At 37.6% G+C, this 19051-nt stretch overlaps 1 pseudogene; it reads left to right on the top strand.

The window, feature by feature from the left end:
* Positions 1 to 752: 752 nt before the first annotated feature.
* LOC119535211 overlaps positions 753 to 19051 on the top strand; it is a 39017-nt pseudogene continuing 20718 nt past the window's right edge.

Here is a 19051-nt window from a genome sequence, read left to right as displayed (position 1 = left end):
GGTAGAGAGGTGGATGTTTCAAAATATATTATAAAAGTTGAAAGCAGGGCTCTCTGATGGATTATATGCATGGGGAAAGGGAGCAAGAAATCAAGCATGACTCCCAGGTTTCTGGCTTGAGCAACCATGTTGATAGTGATATTATTTACTAGTGGAGAAAACTGGGAAATAGAATATACGGGAAAAGCTGAGACTTCAGTTTCAGACATGCTTGGTTTGAGATAACCATGAGACTTCAGGTTCAGATGTCAGGTAGGTTGTCTGAAGCCCAAAGGAAATATCAATTGGGCTCAATATAAGATACCAATTTACTGAATGTAAAAGTTTCAAGTCTTCAATATAAGAACAGTTTTGAAACAATTGAAATTGATGAGATCAATTTCATCAATTGTAAGAGAAACTCTTATAATTGAGATTATAAGGAGATTATAAGGAGAAACTCCAAAGAGACCTCGGATAAAGCCCTATACCAATATTTAGTACTTTAATTTTCACTAGATGTTCATTTTTGAATTGGTAATAACCAGAAAAATTCTTCAAACTCTAAAATCCCCAAAGTTGACAAAACTGATCTTTCCTAGCTTAAAATACAAATATTTTATAGTTGATTTATTATTTTGACTTTAAAATATTATCCTTTTCATCAAATTTCTTATATTTGAAAATTTGACATTTGTTTACTATCAGAATAATCAAGAGATTTCCATTCCAATAAGCTTTAGGATAATGACATTGATGAAACATGTACTAAGATGGATTGGGGGCCAGCACGGCTGGTGGGAAGAGGCTCTGAATTGATGGACGGGGGTGTGAATCTAGGCTCGGCGGCCTACCCCGTGACCTCAGACAGCAGCGACTGTGCTCACAAAAGGATCCAGCAGCTGCTGAGGATCACTGCTGTTTTATGCATATGGCACCCAGCGAAAGTCTGGTGTGTGATGGGTTTAATATTTGCTATGTATTAAGAAACACAGAACATTAATTCTGAATAATTGTGTACATAAACATGCTATGTGAATATGTAATTTTAATTTGTTGATCTGAATACTCTAGCTTGGAATACCTCAAACATTTACATTATACCCCAAAAGTAAACATTTTTCATGATAATAAAAGCAATCTGTTCCATTACATCATGATATACCTAATAAAAGATAAAAACAGCAGTTGAAAAGAGAAACAGAAATTTTCATAAAGAACAACAACAAAATGGAGCCAAACTCTTTCATGCAATTAAAAAAAGGTCAAAGACATCCAATGAATATGAAGTGGAAACATTCATCTCTAATGAGTGTACTTACTAGAACAATATAATGCAACTTAATTTAGATCTTTTATGGGCTGTTATTTACCAGAAAAACTCATTAGACTTTGTTAGAAATCAGTTTTAGCTTCCAGGTAGTTCCATTGGTTGGGTTCATGGGCTATTGCAAAGCAAGGCTCCAATTTCTTTTACAATTCACAGGCAGCCCTGGGCTTATAAACACTAATTTAAAGACTCAAAACTGCCTCAGATATTGCCACTATCATGAAGAAATCTGGTACATTAAGAGAATTTGTAGTTTCAGAGAAAAACACACACAAACTACCTCAAAGTACCTTCCTTTCTCCCTCCCCCATCGTCACCTTTATGCTGCCTCAAGTTTGTCAGCTTCACGGTGGTGCGCTGCCAGCAATTGTATATGTCAACAGGTAGCCTTTTAACAAATGGCAACGCTTCTAGGAAGGTTCGATCATACTGTGATTCTCTCAACACCTGTTAAGAGATTAGCTAATGAGGGAAGGAGAATTTTTATGGAGAAGGAATGTGGAGCACCTTGGGATGGGGACAAACGTTTGCTAGTGTGGAGTGGGGAGGGCTTACCCACAGCAACCATGGTAGCACATCATGAAACAAGTGCGAAAAGGAAATTAGAAAAGTTCTGCCCAATTCAAATTCTTGCCTAAGTCCAGCTCTGCATAAAGGAAGGCAGAAGAAATTCCACAGCTGCCCTTCCTCTTCCCTGAGTCACATGCCTTCTTTCCACAGGACCCAGGTTTCCAGCTGCTAATAAAAGCAGAATATCATATGCAGTTTATCTGTAAGGCATGATGGGGAGGGCTCTGTCTCAATAGTCACACTGACCTGCTTTCAAATACTTCCTTGGCTATTTGCCTTGAGGTGAACTTAAGTTGCTTATCTTTTCTGAATCTCGGTTTACTCATCTGTTAAATGGAGATGATAAAATCTGTCGCAATGAGTTGTCAGCATTAAGTGTCTGACCCATACAGTCTCTCAGTAAATATAGCTATTTATTCACTCCACAATCATAACTGATCATTATTATGTGTTAGATACTTGATATGAATTATGTATACAAAAATACTTAGAAAAGAAATAGGGTTTGCCCTGAGCTGTATTTTGTGAGTCAGCAGAGAATTTAAATACCAGTTATAACATTATTCTAAATAACCTGCATTAATTAGCTTTGGGAAGTCGATCTATTTGTAATTTAAGGACTGCCTGAACAGCAGCATATCAGAGAACACCACCACCTTCAGCTGTGAGCTACCTTGACAAAGCCCCAAGGAACAAGCTAGGCCCCTTTTCTTTGTAAAAGACTGTATTAAAAGCTGCTGAAAACATTTTACAGGAAACTATTCTGCACAATCTCCTGCCTTGGGCCATGTTTATTCCTGGAGAATTGTGACTCACCAGCTGCTGAAAATATTGCTACTTAGAATTTTTGTGACAGCTACTCTAGGTTTCCCTTCCTGCAGTGGCATTTAATTTAATTATAGCATAATAGTAAACTGTATCATTTCAATATTGTCATCCTGAGCAGATGCATTTATATTTTTGCTGACAGTGGGAATTTCTTGAAGAAAATTTGTGGTATTTGCATATAGGGTGCTTAGAGCTTTCAACAAACACCACCACCATTTAAAGCCTCTGAACTTAGCTTCATCGTAAAAGATGTTCTAGCTTTCCTCTCCCGGGTATTTCAGTTAGTATACACTCCTCTGTCCAGGACAAAAACATGTCCAAAAAGGACCATGAAAATATTCATGTTGTATAAATTAAGTGTGATGTAAAGTAAAAGTTTCTTCTTCCTTCATATTTATTCCCGTTAACGATAACTGTTTTTTTTCTAGAATTCTTCCTAAAGAGAGAAGGAATAAGCCTAGAGAGACAGAATATAGAATCAAAACATAACTACTTTGATTCATTCATGATCCAAAAACTATTACTTCATTAATACACTGAACTCTAACTTTATCTTTGGGCTTTTGTCATCTATTTATAGTGTCATCTTTACCTGTAGTTGATCTCTGGGACCAATGGAAGGTCAATCTCAAAACTGACGATAAGACTCCCCTTTGAGAGTGGAAATCAAGAAAAATGAAAATAGCAAAAAAGACAGAACTACACAACTGCAGGGGAATCCCACAAATCAGCTACAAATTCTAGTCAACTTACTTCATCATTCCTAAACTTGATAGACATCCAAGGGTTGTCAGACATTTAAGGAAAAACAACATGAAACAAAAGGATGCAAGGAAGAGGAAGAATAATCAACACCAGAATTAATGTTGCTAATTTAGGAAATAGACAAGAATTTAAAAACAATGTTAAACTAATGGTACCTTCAGGAGATATTCCAGACAATATTATATCCATAAAACAAGAATAGACTGCCAGTAGGAATAATCAGAGTACAAGAAAAAGTACTAGGAAATTTAAAATATAATTCCTAGAAGAAAAAGATTTCAAAAACTCATAGGATCAACCGAATAATCAAATGCACTCAAATGTGTGATCTAGAATATAGAGCAAAAATTTTTTAAAATAGAAAGTATAAGAGGATTTCTGCTTCCAGTAATGTCAGACTAGTTAATTCTGACCAGTCCTCCCTCTGATGACAACTAAAGAGGTAACATATTAAAAATCTTCTGCAAACATCAAACAACTAATAAGACAATGAGGAATTACTATACAAGATCAAGGAAAAGGTGAGAATTTGTGGTAGCTGGAAAGGTATTTACCGATCTGGAAGAGGGGGCTGAGAAAATAGAGCTGCACTTTTGACCTGTGAGGCTAGGGGGGTAAAAAGCAGAGCACAAGCCCCTGAAGGGTAGAGACATCTGTAAACCAACCCCTGCGATTTAACCTAAAAGTCATGGAGGACTAGAAGTAAATCAGCCTTTACAGAGACTGCATCCTAGCTTTACATTATTTGGGTGGCCCTGAAAATGTCAAGCACTGAAATTGGATTAATATGATTTCTGATTGCTAGAACTCTCTGGGACATAGTTGTGTCATTTGTTTATGTATTGTCTATGGTTGCTTTTGCTCCACAAAGGGCAGAGATGAGTGATTGCAACAGAGACAATATATAGCCACAAAGCTTAAGTATTTGGCCCTTTACGGAAAAATTTGCCAACCCCTGGTCTAACAGATCTGCTCCATGAGGACAGGAGAAGGGAAGGCTATAAACAATAAGTAGTAAACAAATACATAAGAATTAGAATTTTAGGTATTGATAAGTGCTGTGAAAAAATAAAATATGGTTATGAGATAGAGTAATTGAGGGGGGTGGGGACTAATTTAGACTAGATAGTCATGGAGAGACTTGGAGGAAGTGACTAAGAGGAAATGAGGATATGAAGGGGGAAAAAGCCAATGAAAAGACTGTAGGATCAATGTTGGACTGGGGTTATAGAGTGATCTAGAAAGACAATGAGTGGGATGTTTGAATTTATGGAGATGGTTCACTTCCTTCTGCAGAGAGTTCCCCCCAGAGGGGAGTCGAGGCCCAGACCTACAGCCCTGGCAGAGCTCCCAGCTGATATCCAGCACCAACTGCCAGCCAGTTGAGTGAGCCTGCTTGGAAGTGGATTCACCAGCTCTACTGGAAGTGGGTGAAAGTAGAGCCTCTCCAGTTGATCCTGAGTAGAGCAGAGATGAGCTGTCCCAGCAAAGCCCTGCCCAAATTGCACTCTTGTGAGCAAAGTGCATAATTGTTGTCATCAACAACTAAGTTTTGCTGTGGATTAGTACTCAAGGAATAATAACCAGAACATTTCCTATGTGCTGGATACAGATATAAATAACACTGTAGAATTCAATAACTATTGTTAATAGATATGAATTAAGTGCAATGAAAACACTACTGAGAAAGTGAATCATTCTTAGGAGTGCTGAAGGAGCTGAAGGAGGCTCCCAACACGGGGCATAGCTGGACCCTATGTATTCTGTTTTGTCCATTACAACTTAACTTGTAGAGAAGTCTAGACCCTGCAATGGTTCTTTGAATTTTGCCCTTCTCTGTCTGGTGAAAGCAGTTACCTTTATCACTGGTGACTGGTAATGCTGAAGCTCTCACAGCTCTCAGAAGTAAGTCAGTGCTATTGTCATCTTCCACACTTTACAGATCAAGACCAGAAAAGTTAAATTACTTGCTTCTTACCATGTGAACCCAAAAAGCAAGGATAGTGTCCCAGTTTCATAGTAGTGGCATAATTTCTAACTGTGGCACAATTATTTAATGAGATACTTATGTTTTGAATTGACTACATTTTACCCACTATAAACAAAGGAGTCATGGGGGTGGGAGGTGTTGAGGAGGATGTTGTGGAGGAGAGGAGGGTGAGTATGGAGAGGGAGTTAAAAGAAAACCATGGAGGCAAGGTTGCCAGATAAAATACAGGACACTCTGTTAAATTTGAATTTCAGATAAAGAACAATTACAAGTTTAGTATAAGTGTGTCCATGAAGTATTAGGGACAAACACTAAAAAATTATTCATTTTCCTTTCAAAATTCCAATTTAACTGGACAGCCTTTTTAAAATATTTTTGCTAAAACTGGCAACCCTATGTGAAGAGCTAATTAAATCTTTTCACAATTGGGGTAAAACGTAGCTGGAGAAACTGTTCCAGAGTATTGTAGGGGATATACAAAAGATTCATAATGAGTTGTCATTCTGGTTTGAGTTGAGTATTTACTATGGACCAGATATTTAATGCCTGACAAATAACTCCTAATCCAGAAATCCAATTCTCAATTCCTTGCCAGGAGTTGAAGGAGGAAGAAGGCTAGAGAACACTCGACCCGAATCCAACAAAGCTTTGCTGAGCTCTGCCTTGTGTCTGACCTGGGTCCCCAGCTTCTTTCCATCACCATCACCCTTCCAATGTTGTAGCTGAAGCTGGGGAGTGGGATAGAGGGAGGGGATGTTCCACGCCACAGGCATCAGGCATGTTCTGTAACTAGGAGATTTGAGCAGGTACCTAAAAAAAACCACTACCAGATTATTCTTCCCTAGCCACAACCCCACAAGTGATGAAAAGTTTATTTCTAGCACTTCTGTGTTTCCCCAAGAAGAAAAATTGAACTTGAGTTGATTCCCCTTTCTGTAATTTTGGTGCTGACTGGGCAATAACAATATTGCTTGATAAACCTCTAAAATTCTAGTTATCTAACTATGTTACCACTCTCATTGACTAAAAGCTTTGTCTCAGGTCATTGCCTTTTCATAAAATACATTATTGTTCAAGGAACATGCATCTTTACCTGTTGCCTAAGACGTATAGTTTATGTTTCCTTACTCCACGGATTTAAAAGAGCTTTTCCAGATTGCCCGATATACTGCAAAATCTAAACGAGCTTAATACTCTTTTTTTGCTTTAAGTTGTAGCAGGAAATAAAGGAAATACTACCCTGTTAACTGGAATAACTTGAAACTCCAGTTTGTTGTTGTTGTTGTTGCTTTAATATAAAACTATGAAAGCCCTAGAAGTAGGAGAGGCAGTTTGGAACCTCGGGCCTTTATTTGTCCCTCTTAATCCTGTGTGATGCAGATTATTGCTGGCCGGCCAAGAGTACTCTCCCTCCCCCACTCTCTTCCCCCGCAATATGCTTCTCCCTCTTAAGATAAACCTGTATCTGCCAAGTAGCACAATGAAGAAGAAGAGGATACACACACGGCTTCAGGGAGAGAGGCGGCTCCAAGTCACTGTTTCTGTTCTACCCACCAAACTGGAAAGTTCTTTATACAGCAGCTCTGGGAGCTGAGTCATGCTGATTGTTCTGCTCATGCACTGTTAATGACCCAGGAACCCTCTCAGATTGAAACAAATTACACATGCACAGACCCCTACAACTAAATGTGATGGCAGCCTGGCGTTTGACTGGTGCCACAAACTATGTAGTTATGTTACCAGAATATATAAGGCTCCCCAACTAATTGCCCAGGGCATACTATATCCAAGAGGCACCAAGGAACTTGTAATTTTGTTCTGGCTAAAATGACAAGAACTCAAGAAGGTTGCAACTTGACTTTCTTCCATCTTGATGTGGCACTATCAATGTTCAGGTAACCATTCTGAATTCCAGAACCTGCTGAGGTAGACCTGCAGCTCTGTGTGGCCAACGGGAAAGGTCCTTAGATGCATGGGAGTGTAGCTTGGAGTAACCAAAAGTAAAGAGAAGACATTACAGGGACGTTTTATTTAGGAGGTGGAAGCAAGGAAGGTGATAGAATGAAGCTATAATGTAGACAAAAATTGAAAGAAGAGCTTGAGATTTTCAAGATTCTGATATTTACATTTGTGGCCTAGTCTGTAGTCTGATATGTGTTTCACGTTTTCTTCCTTTTTGGTCTGTCATTTTCTGAAGGGAATAAATGCTGAATCAAAATACAACTAAGTTTAAAAACTCAAACCTAACAACCCTTCACAACTAACCATAAACATTTTGGGGAGTGAAAGTTGGTCCTTCAAGTGAATCAGGAAAAACTCCTTCTAATTCTCCCCCTCCTCTCCTTGTCCTCTGCACTGCCTTGGTGTAAACTCTTGATTGCTGGCATAAATCATTGCATTAGCCTCTTGACTATGACATTTCTGCCCTTATGTTGAAATAATTTTTATTGGATCTTCTGATTACAAAAACAGTATGTATTTATTGCAATTAATATGGAAAATGTAGAAAATCCCAAAGTAGAAAATAAAAACTTCCCATATCCCTACCACACAGAAATAAATACTGTTTAGCTGTTGGTATAAATCCTTCTAATGATATGTGTGTGTGTGTGTGTGTGTGTGTGTTATAAAAGTGTTATTACACTGTACATATGATGCTTGGTAGACTGCCTTTTTTCACTGTCTATATAATATCCACCATCCTATATCAATAAATTTACTTCTGTAAAATCTGTATAGCATTCTATTTTACAAGTAAACCATAGTTCATTATTGTAGGATGTTGGTATTTCTATTAAATGTTCAGCCATTATAAATAATGCTGTGATGAGTATCCCTGTAAACCCCGAATTATTTACATAAGGTAAAGTCCTAAGAGTAAACTTTTTAAATTACGCAGCAATTACAAATTATTGATGCATCTTGACGCAATAAGCTTTGGAAAAGCACTACCTTGGCTGCATCCTGTAAGTTTTGATATGTTGTGTTCTCATTTTCATTTACCTCGAGATAGTTACTGATTTCTCTTGTAATTTCTTCCTTGACACACTGGTTGTTTAAGAGTGTGTTGTTTAAAACAGGAAACTACAAATGCTGGAGAGGATGTGGAGAAATTGGAACTCTTACTCATTGTTAGTGGGACTGTATAATGGTTCAGCCACTCTGGAAGTCAGTCTGGCACTTCCTTAGAAAGCTAGATATATAGAGTTACCCTACAATCCAGCAATTGCACTTCTCAGTATATACCCGGAAGATCTGAAAGCAGTGACACGAACAGATACCTGCATGCCAATGTTCATAACAACATTATTCACAATTGCCAAGAGATGTAAACAACCCAAATGTCCTTCAACAGATAAATGGATAAATGAAATGTGGTATATACCCACGATGGAATACTACACGACAGTAAGAAGGAACAATGTTGTGAAACATATGACAACATGGATGAACCTTGGAGACACAATGCTGAACGAAATAAGCCAGGCACAAAAAGAGAAATATTATATGCTACCACTAATGTGAACATTGAAAAATATAAAATAAATGGTTTATAATGTAGAATGTAGTGGAACTAGTGATAGAGAGCAATTAATGGAGGGGGAATGATAACCCAATAAGAACAGATAAGCTATCGTGGGTAAATTTAATGTTCTGGGAATGCCCAGAAATGACTATGGTTTGTTAATTCCAGATGGGTATGGTAGGAACAAGTTCACAGAAATGTTGCTCTATTAGGTTATTTTCTTGGGGTAGAGTAAGAACATGTTGGAAGTAAAGTAGTTATTTTAGGTCAGTTGTCTTTTTTTACTTCCTTGTTATGTTATATTTTGTTTGAAATGTTTTTTTACGGTATGTTTTTTTTTTAATTTTTTTTGATAGAGTTAATTTTTATTATTTTTTTTTATTAAATTCAGTTTTATTGAAATACATTCACACACCATACAATCATCCATGATATACAATCCACTGTCCACAGTATGATAACATAGTTATGCGTTCATCACCACAATCTTTGATAGAGTTAATTTTTTAAAAAAGAGTTAATTAAAAAAATATATGCAGAGCCCCCTTGAGGAGCTGGTGGAGAAGGCAGGGGTGTTGGGCTTCCCCACCTCAATGGTTGCTGATGTGCTCACAGACATAGGGGACTGGTGGTTTGATGGGCTGAGCCCTCTACCACAGGACTTGCCCCTGGCAAGACTGTTGCTGCAAAGGAGAGGCTAGGCCTGCCTATAATTGGGCCTATGAGCCTCCTCCTGAATGCCTCTTTGTTGCTCAAGTGTGGCCCTCTCTCTGGCAGGTGAAATCACTGCCCTCCCCCCTACATGGGATCTGACACCCAGGGGAGTGAATCTCCCTGGCAATGTGGAATATGACTCCCAGGGAGGAATCTAGACCCAGCATCATGGGATGGAGAACATCTTCTGGACCAAAAGGGGGATGTGAAAGGAAATGAAATAATTTTCAGTGGTTGAGAGATTCCAAAAGAAGCCGAGAGGTCACTCGGGTGGGCACTCTTACACACAATATAGACAACCCTTTTTTGGTTCTAATGAATTGGAATAGCTAGCAGTAAATACCAGAAACCATCAAACTACAGCCCAGAACCCATGAATCTTGAAGACGATTGTATAAAAATGTAGTTTATGAGGGGTGACACTGTGACTGGGATGTCACAGTGTGGTGATGAACACACAACTGTATAATGGTGCTGTGAACAACTGAATGTACACTTTGTATGACTGCATGGTATGTGAATATATCTCAATAAAAATGAATTAAAAAAAAAAGAGTGTGTTGTTTAGCCTCCATGTATTTGTGAATTTTCCAACCTTCCACCTGTTATGATTTCCAATTTCATTCCATTATGATCTGATAAAGTGTTGTGTATAATTTCAAACTTTTAAAATTTATTGGGACTTGCTTTGTGTCTCAACATGTGGTCTATCCTTTAGAATGATCCATGAGCACTTGAGAAAAATGTATATCCTGCTGTTTTGGGGTGCAATGTTCTGTAAATGTCTGTTAAGTCTAGTTCATTTATCACATAATTCAAAATTTCTGTTTCCTTATTGAGCCTCGAAAAAGTTATACTAATTTACACTTAACCAGTCTTGTGAATGCCTGTTTCCTTGTACTCAAGAAAAATATTCAGTATTATTATACTTTATAATCTTGGAAAATTGAAAAGGGGAAAATATCTTATTGTTTTTATGATTGCTATTGACAATGAATGTTTTTAGACATTTATCTCATCTGAATTGCTTATTCATTGGTTTTGCCCATTTTCCTCTTAGAATTGGTAGTCTTATTTTTTTTGTTGGGGTTCTCTGTATATTGAAAATACTAGCACTTTTTATTATGCAATGAAATTATTTTTCAGGTTATATGTAGACTTACTTGTGCTCTTATTTGTTCAAATAAACATTTTATGACTAAATCTAAATTTATTTTTGTTTTGATTTTGGCCTTTAGTATCATTTCAGAAAGATTTTATAAAATACTCAATTGAGATATTGTCTTTAATCTTACTTTCTCCAATTAATTTTCTGTATGCAGCTGAAGTGATATTTCTAAAATGCACATCTGGTTTTGTCATTTGGGTTTGCTTCAAGTCCATCCAGTGCTCTTCACTGCCCTTGGGATGAAGGGTCAACCCCTTGGCAAGGCTCACCAGGCCCTTTGCAGCCAGTTACCAGGTCTGCAGGTCCTCAATGCAATGATGACGAGGCTTTGTAGACCCAATGCCTAATGCAACACAGACACTCAGCAAAGGGTGGCCTATCTCAGCAGTCTCTTCTCTTGCACTGTCTCACACACAGCTATGCATTAGACAATGGGACTACTTAAGTCTCCAGAAATACATCTCATTCTCTCATGGCTCTGTGCCTTTTCACATGCTGTGACTTCTACCCAGAATTCTTTCCCTCTTCTTTATTTTTTTCCGAGTTTTTTAAAATAAAATTTTATTTTAAAAATTCCCATATAACACCCTAATGTTAACACCTTTTAATGTGGTACATTTGTTACAACTGATTAAAGAACATTTTTATAATTGTACTATTAACTATAATCCATGGTTTACATTACGGTTCGCTGTGTTTGTACAGCCCTATGTTTCCCCTTTCTTTTTTTCTTTTATTTTTTGTGTGTTTTTTTTTTGTTGTTGTTATTTTTCCCCCTTCTTTTTAAAGTTGACTTCTAAAGTTTATAAAAATAGCATGTGTTCTTTTTTAAACTAACTTTTATTGTAGTAACAAATATACAGCTCGAGGTTTCCCGTTTTAACCACTTTCAAGTGTACAGTTCAGTAGGATTAATTACATTCACAATATTGTGCTAACATCACTAATATTCATTACCCCTACTTTTTGCATCACCTCAAACAGAAACTCTTCACCTGTTAAGAAATAACTCCCTCTTCCTGCCCCACCTCCCTGGTTCCTGGTAACCTATAAACTACTATCTGTCTGAACATCTTCTAGGTATTTCATATAAGTGAAGTCTTATTTTATAAAAGTGAGATCATGCAATATCTGTATTTTCGTATTTGGCTTGTTTGACTCAACATGGTGTCTTCAAGGCATGTGTTCTTTTAAAGACTCAGACAATTCAGAATTGATTAAATTTAAAAATGACCACATCCTTCCGTCTTATCCCCATCCATTCTTACTTCTTGAGGGTAATCTTGATAAATATATGTGTATGTATGTATGTGTGCATATTGGCCTTTAAACAAAATTTATAGGATCAGACCATGCATACCATAGTTGGTATTTTTTCTTCTTGGTGCTGCCAAGAAAAGCACTTTGCTTTTCTTTTGGGAAACTACCCCTCTCCTAAGGTGTGTAGCCTTGGCTGGATGGGTAAGTCCAGGTGGCTGCCCTCCCAGGAGGGAAGCCAAGGGGCCTCTAACAGTCTCTTTCTTGAAAATCCAATAGCCATGATTTTTACAGACATATAAAATCTCAACTTGCTTTTTTTTCACTAAAAGTATAGGTAAATATTCTCCCTTGTCAGAACAACATTGACTTCATTTTTTAATGGCTCCACAGTTATTCCAAGCTATAGATGAATCACAATGTATTAAACCATTTCCTTGCTGATAGTCATACAAACTTTCTCCATCCAATTTTTTACAACTATAAATTATGCAGCAAAGATAGCCTTGTGCAGGTCTGCTTCCTTACTTTCATGGATATTTTGTTGGGAATATTGCTTTGAACTACTGCCTTTCTATCTGTCTTCACCAAGCCTTTCCCTGCTTAGACTTAGAGATTTTATCTCAGACTTCTAGTTGAACATAGCAGATTGATGTAAGTTTGTCTTCATTCCCTCCTGTAACCTACTAAAAAGACAGAAAGGAACAAAAGAGATATTAATCCACAAGGAGAGAGAAAAAGAGATGAGATATGGCTATTTCCAAGATGGAAAGCATTTGAAGTGTTGTGAATAACTTGACAGACGAAGGAAGCTGTCACCTAAGTATCTCTGAAGAGCATTAATGAAAAGCTGGCTGATTACTTTTCAGAAGGCAAGAAAGACTCAATGCTTGGAGGCCATGCTACAGGGGAAATTAGAGTAAGGTGTGTTGTAGAATGCTGGGGATTGGTTGAAAGTCTGGATGAGAGGTAGTTAGACCCATGCCTCCTCTCCTACCCTCAAAGACATTGTAAAAATTTATTCTTGGAAATGTACAAATAATATCCTAGGTTGCAAAGGTGTGGGAAAAATTGCATTCTCGCAAAGTGATGCAGCTACCGGGAAGGGCAATTTGGCAGGATCTATGGGTACTAAAATTTAAAATAGGCACACCTTCTGACTCAGCAATCCCACTTCTAGTATGTATGCTAGAGAATCATTCACACATGTCTCTTTCTTAGTCAGACAAAATACAGTATGGCTGTTAGAAACAAAGAGATGTTTGAAAGGATAGTAACTGTTCTCTCTATGGGTGGGGGTATTTAAATTTTCTTCTTTAGATTTGATGATATTTTTTGTATTGCTCTAATAGACATGTTTTACTTTAAAAATAGGGGAAAAAAAGCTTCTCTCTACATTGAAAAAAAGAGCACAGGAAGTAGAATGAACAGATGTTGGTGATTACATGCAGCAAGGGGATATGAAGGAGAGGGAGAAACCTAGGGTAGCTTACAGGTGCTCTTTTTTAAAAATTTTTAGTTTGAAAGAACTTTTGACCTTCAAAAGAATTGCAACATAGTATAGAGTTCCCACACATTCAGCTTCCCCTAAGTGTTAACATCCTACCTAATCATAGTTTAATGATCAAAACTAAGAAATTACCATTGGTGTTATACTATTAACTAAACTATAAATTTTATTTGGATTTCACCAATTTTCCCACTATTGTTCTTATCTTTATCCAATTCTCATATTTCATGACCTTGACACTTTTGAAGTGGTAGGTATTTTCTAGAATGTCCCTCAATTTGGGTTTGTCTGATGTTTTCTCACATTAAAATTGAGGATATGAATTTGGGAGAAGAGTAATACAGAGGTAATGTGCCCTTCTTAGTGGATGATACGTTTTGTTTTTTATGTGTTTTTTATTGTGAGCTTTAACATGTATACATAACAGTGATAGCTTTCAAAGATGATTTAACAGGTAGTTAGAGAGCAAATTTCAAAGAATGTTATGGGTTATAGTGCCACAATTTCAGTTATTTCCATTATTGTACAAGATAATATATATACAGAAAGGTGTTAACTTTCAAAGAACAGCTCAACAAGCAGTTATATAGGGAATTCCAAAAAACGTTATGGGTTACATTTCCCCAGTTTCAGTTCTTTCCTTCTTGTGAAATATAGGATATATATAGAGGGCTGATAACTTTCAAAGCGCAACTCAACGAAGAGCTATAGAGCAAATTTCAAAGACTTGTTATGGGTTACGTTTCCACCATTTAAATTATTTCCTTCTGGCATATATATTTATATTTACATTTAAAGTTTGAGTATTCATAATCCTTTGTTAAATCCTATCTTGTCTGTTGCTACGCCTTCCTCTCATTTAATCACTTTCTCAGTCTTCTGAGGTTCTAGGCAGTGACCACCCTAACTTGTTCATATTGAAAGAGGGTGTCAACATTATGGGGAAGGGGGCTGCATCTAATTGTTGTTCTTAAAGAGGCTGTTGCCTCTGGGTTTTAGGACTTGTTCTGGCATAGGATCACCCTGGTGGATTTAAGTTTCTGAGAGATAAAGCTTAGTGAGTGAATCTTTCGTAGAAACTCAGACAGGGACCTAGTATTTCAGGACTACTGTTGGTAAGGGCATGGCATACTGTGGCCATTTGGGATGTCTAGCTGAAGCTAGCATAAGAGAAACCTCCAGGATAGCCTCTCAACTCTATTTGAGATCTCTTAGCCACTGTAACTTATTTTGTTACCTTTCTTTTCCCCCTTTTTGTCAAGTAGGCATTTTCAATCCCTCATTGCCAGGGCCAGGCTCATTCCTGGGAGTTGTGTTCCACATCTCCAGGGAGATTCATTCCCCTGGGAATCATGTCCCACATGGGGAAGAGGTTAATGAATTTATTTTTTGAGCTGGGCTTAGAGAGAGAAAGGCCACATCTGAGCAACAAAAGAGGTTCTCTGGAGGTGTCTCTTAGGCATAACTATAGGAAGGCTTAGCTTCCTATTTACAGCCCAGAGTTTCACAAGGGCAAGCCTCAAGATTGAAGACCTGATTTATTAAGTAGTGGGTTCCTAATTTCATATAACATACATTCTGTCCCAAGATAAATAGTTTCTCACATTACCTTCACTTAGCTGTACAATCATCATCTATCTCTATTTTAAACAATTATTGTAACATAAAACTGGATGATATGTTTTTACTGGTGATATTAACTTTTATCATTTGGATAAGATAGCTCTGCCAGATTTCTCTAGTGTTAAGTTACTGTTTTCCCATTATTTTGAGGGAGGAACTTTGAGGCTATGCAAATATCCTCATTACAGATTTTTAGTTAAGGAAAAGCTATTGATGATGAAGCCAGTATTCAAAATGGAGGAAACAGGAGTTGTTGCAGCATTGAAACAGGTTGAGAGACAAGGTTTAATTATGGACATATTAAGTTTAAGATGCCTGTGAGTCATCCAATTGAATATGTCTACTGAAAGTTTGGCTATCCAGTTCTGGAATTCAGATAAGAGATCCAGGCTGGGGGTAAAGAATTATCAGTAATTATATTACATATAATTATGTGTAGATGGTACCTAAAACCAGAGAGTGGAGGGGAGAATAAAGGGCTAAAGAGAAGGCACTGGAAACATCAGTATTTTTTTCTTTTACAATAATAAAAAGAGACAGCTTCATTATCAGAGACTATCACATTCTTTCAGCAATAAGGTCCCATCTAGGCAGGGTTTCTCAACCTAGACACTTCCAAATTGGACCAGATTTGTTTTCTTCTTCTTTTTTCTTTTTTTATTGTGAAATATATATGCAGAGAGATGATAACTTTCAAAGTACAATTTAACAAGTAGTTACATAGCAAATTTCAAAGAATGTTATGGGTTACTGTTCCACAATTTCAGTTATTTCCTTATTATGAAATATAGATGCAGAGAGGTGATAACTTTCAACGTACGATTTAACAAGAGGTTATATAGCAAATTTCAAAGACTGTTATAGAGCACAGTTCCACAGTTTCAGTTATTTCCTTATTGTGAAATATAACATACACACAGCAAGGTGATAACTTTCAAAGTAAAATTTAATGAGTAGCTACAGAGCAAATTTCAAAGAATGGAACGTCAGTATTTTGAGAAAATGCAGGCAGAGAAAGAGAACTGATCATAACAGACTGAAAGGGAGTTACCAGAGACCTAAGGGGAACCCAGCATAGGATGCTGTCATGGAAGGCAGAAGAGAAAAAGAGTTTCCAGGACTGAGTTGACAACAGCATTAAATGCAAAATAAATATCAAGTAAGATCAGGATTAATAAGAGGCCATTGGATTTGGCAAGTAGGATGTCATTGGTGAATTTATTTTATGTAGTTTCAGTAGAGTAGAAGGAATATAACCCAGATTTCAGTGGGTAAAAATGAAAATGAGAATATGGGAGAGTGTATTAAAAATTATAATTGATAATTCTGGACCAATTTGGGTGGGTAAAAAGTAAGATTTAGTAACAGTTGGCTCTGTGATCCTCTGCCCATTTTGAGCTAACCTGTGCATTGGGCCCAGCGGGCTTTGGTAAGGTGGCTCACCATCTCTTTCTCTCCCTTCCCCGTCTCTGGTCTGTCCTGTGCATAGCTGAACAGATTAACGTATGACCCAAAGTCTTGCCACACTGTGAGTAAGGCCCATATTTTCGTCTTTGTCTAAGAGTGTTTACTGCCTTTTTACCTTATGACCGCTGATAAATTCACTTGAAGTAAGCATTCAACCTTTGATTTCCACTCACCAGGTTGATCTGTTTGCTTTTTACCTCCCAGGAACCCTGAACCAGGCCACTGGACTTAAAAAATTGCTGTTTTGAGGCATTAATACCAAACCGCTCTGAAGAATTAAGTTGGAGTACTGCCTGGGTTTAGAAGAGAGCAGTATATAAGATGTGTTTTTCCTGGATGGCAACTTTTCCTCAGTTTTATAGGTAAATACACTAATTCTGTGGTGATTTGTGGCCAGTGAAGATGAACTAAGCATAAAACACGAAATAAAGGTAAGTTGTAGAGTAACATACACTCTGGATAGAATAATTTTTAATCACCCTGACCTCTAAGGCGTCATAGGAGAGAGAAATAAATTAAATTAAACTGTATAACGGGAGAGGTGAAAAAGAGAACTCGAAACAGAAGGCCTTTGAAGAGTTAGCAAAGAAAAGTATGGAGCATAGAGTCTATGAGTGTGAAGGAAAATAACAAAGGAAAACTGACATTTTATCAGAAATTGTTTAAGGTAGGTGAAGTATTGTCTATTCATAGGATTCTGACTAATAGAGTTTGGCAACAACTGGCATTATCTAGAGACAGAGACGGGCAGGCAAGCCAGTAAGCAATACATTTATTCATATCAAGTCAGGATAAATAAGGACCTCAAGCCTGTATGGAAATATCAGGTTTGAGCAGGTGTCTTTCTTGAATCCTAAGCACTAAAGAAATGCTATACTGAGGAATGTACAATTATGTGATGATACTGTGAACCACTGGTTGTGCATGTGGATGGATAGCATGATATGTCAATATATTTCAATAAAACTGCTCTGGGGGAAAAATAAAAAAAAGAAATGCTTTGGCTACTATTGCTGACTTTTGGTCAGCACCTGAGCTCCACATTAGAGCATTTAAAAGACAGGAGAAAAGATTAGTTTCTGAGAAAATTATCAGGATGATCAGAAGACACCTCAGTCTTAAGAGTTTATTTATCTACTTCCCTAATGTTATCAGGGGTATAAGAGACAAGGTCCTTCACACAAGGCTAATCACTGGTGGAAAATTATAGGGTTATATAGAGAAGTGCAGTTATAGATGGAAAGAAATCAGAAAAGAAATAAAGCAACGTCTAATAAAGCAGCTGGCAAAAATAACTCCAAAATTCATGAAGTGAGGAAAGTCTGTTAAAATCAATGCAGTAAAAATAAAAAATCTGTCAAATTGCCTTTCCTTTTCTACTTGTACCTGAACACATCACCTGACAATGCTCTAATCATACATATGGAATGGTGGGATCTCGGGAACTTTATAATCAAGTCCCTTATTTTAAAGGTAAGAAAATTAGGGTGTGTCCTAGTTTGCTAATGCTGCAGAATGCAAAACACCAGAGATGGATAGGCTTTTATAAAATGGGGGTTTATTTCGCTACACAGTTACAGTCTTAAGGCCACAAAGCGTCCAAGGCAACACATCAGCAACCGGGCACCTTCACTGGAGGATGGCCAATGGCCTCCGGAAAACCTCTGTTAGCTAGGAAGGCAGCTGGCATCTGCTCCAAAGCTCCGGCCTCAAAACGGCTTTCTCCCAGGACGTTCCTTTCTAGCAAGCTTGCTTCTCTTCAAAACATCACTCCCAGCTGCACTCTCTTTTCTCTCTTTGAGTCAGCTCATTTATATAGCTCCACCGATAAGGGCCCACCCTGAATGGGCGGGGCCACGCCTCCATGAGAACATCTCATCAGAATCATCTCCCACAGCTGGGTGGGGCACATTCCAAGCAAATCCAACCAGCACCAAAACTTCTGCCCCACACAAGACCACAAAGATAATGGCATTTGGGGACACGATACATTCAAACTGGCACAGGGTGCATTTGGGTTAAGTGCTGTGCATAAGGTCACAAAGCCAGTTAGTTGCAGATGAGGATTAGACCCCAAGTCCCCTGTCTCCCAGTCCACCATCTTTCTTCTGTGTGTAACTCTCTTCCAGTTGACACTGAATATTCTTTATTTGGCCCATGAAATTACCATATCTATTAAACAATTTATTAATTCATTTAATAATGACCCTCTCAGCCACTCTTAGTCCTTGTCATTTGAAACAGTCTACTTAAAAAAGAGGAATCCCGCTTACCAAAGTCTCCTATATTTCAGTCCTGTCACTCAATGATTACTGCATGTAGCA

This window comes from Choloepus didactylus, chromosome 5, assembly GCF_015220235.1.
Source record: "Choloepus didactylus isolate mChoDid1 chromosome 5, mChoDid1.pri, whole genome shotgun sequence".
Lineage (NCBI taxonomy): Eukaryota > Metazoa > Chordata > Mammalia > Pilosa > Megalonychidae > Choloepus > Choloepus didactylus.
The sequence above is the reverse complement of the archived record's forward strand: the minus strand, read 5'-3'. Positions and strand labels throughout refer to the sequence as shown.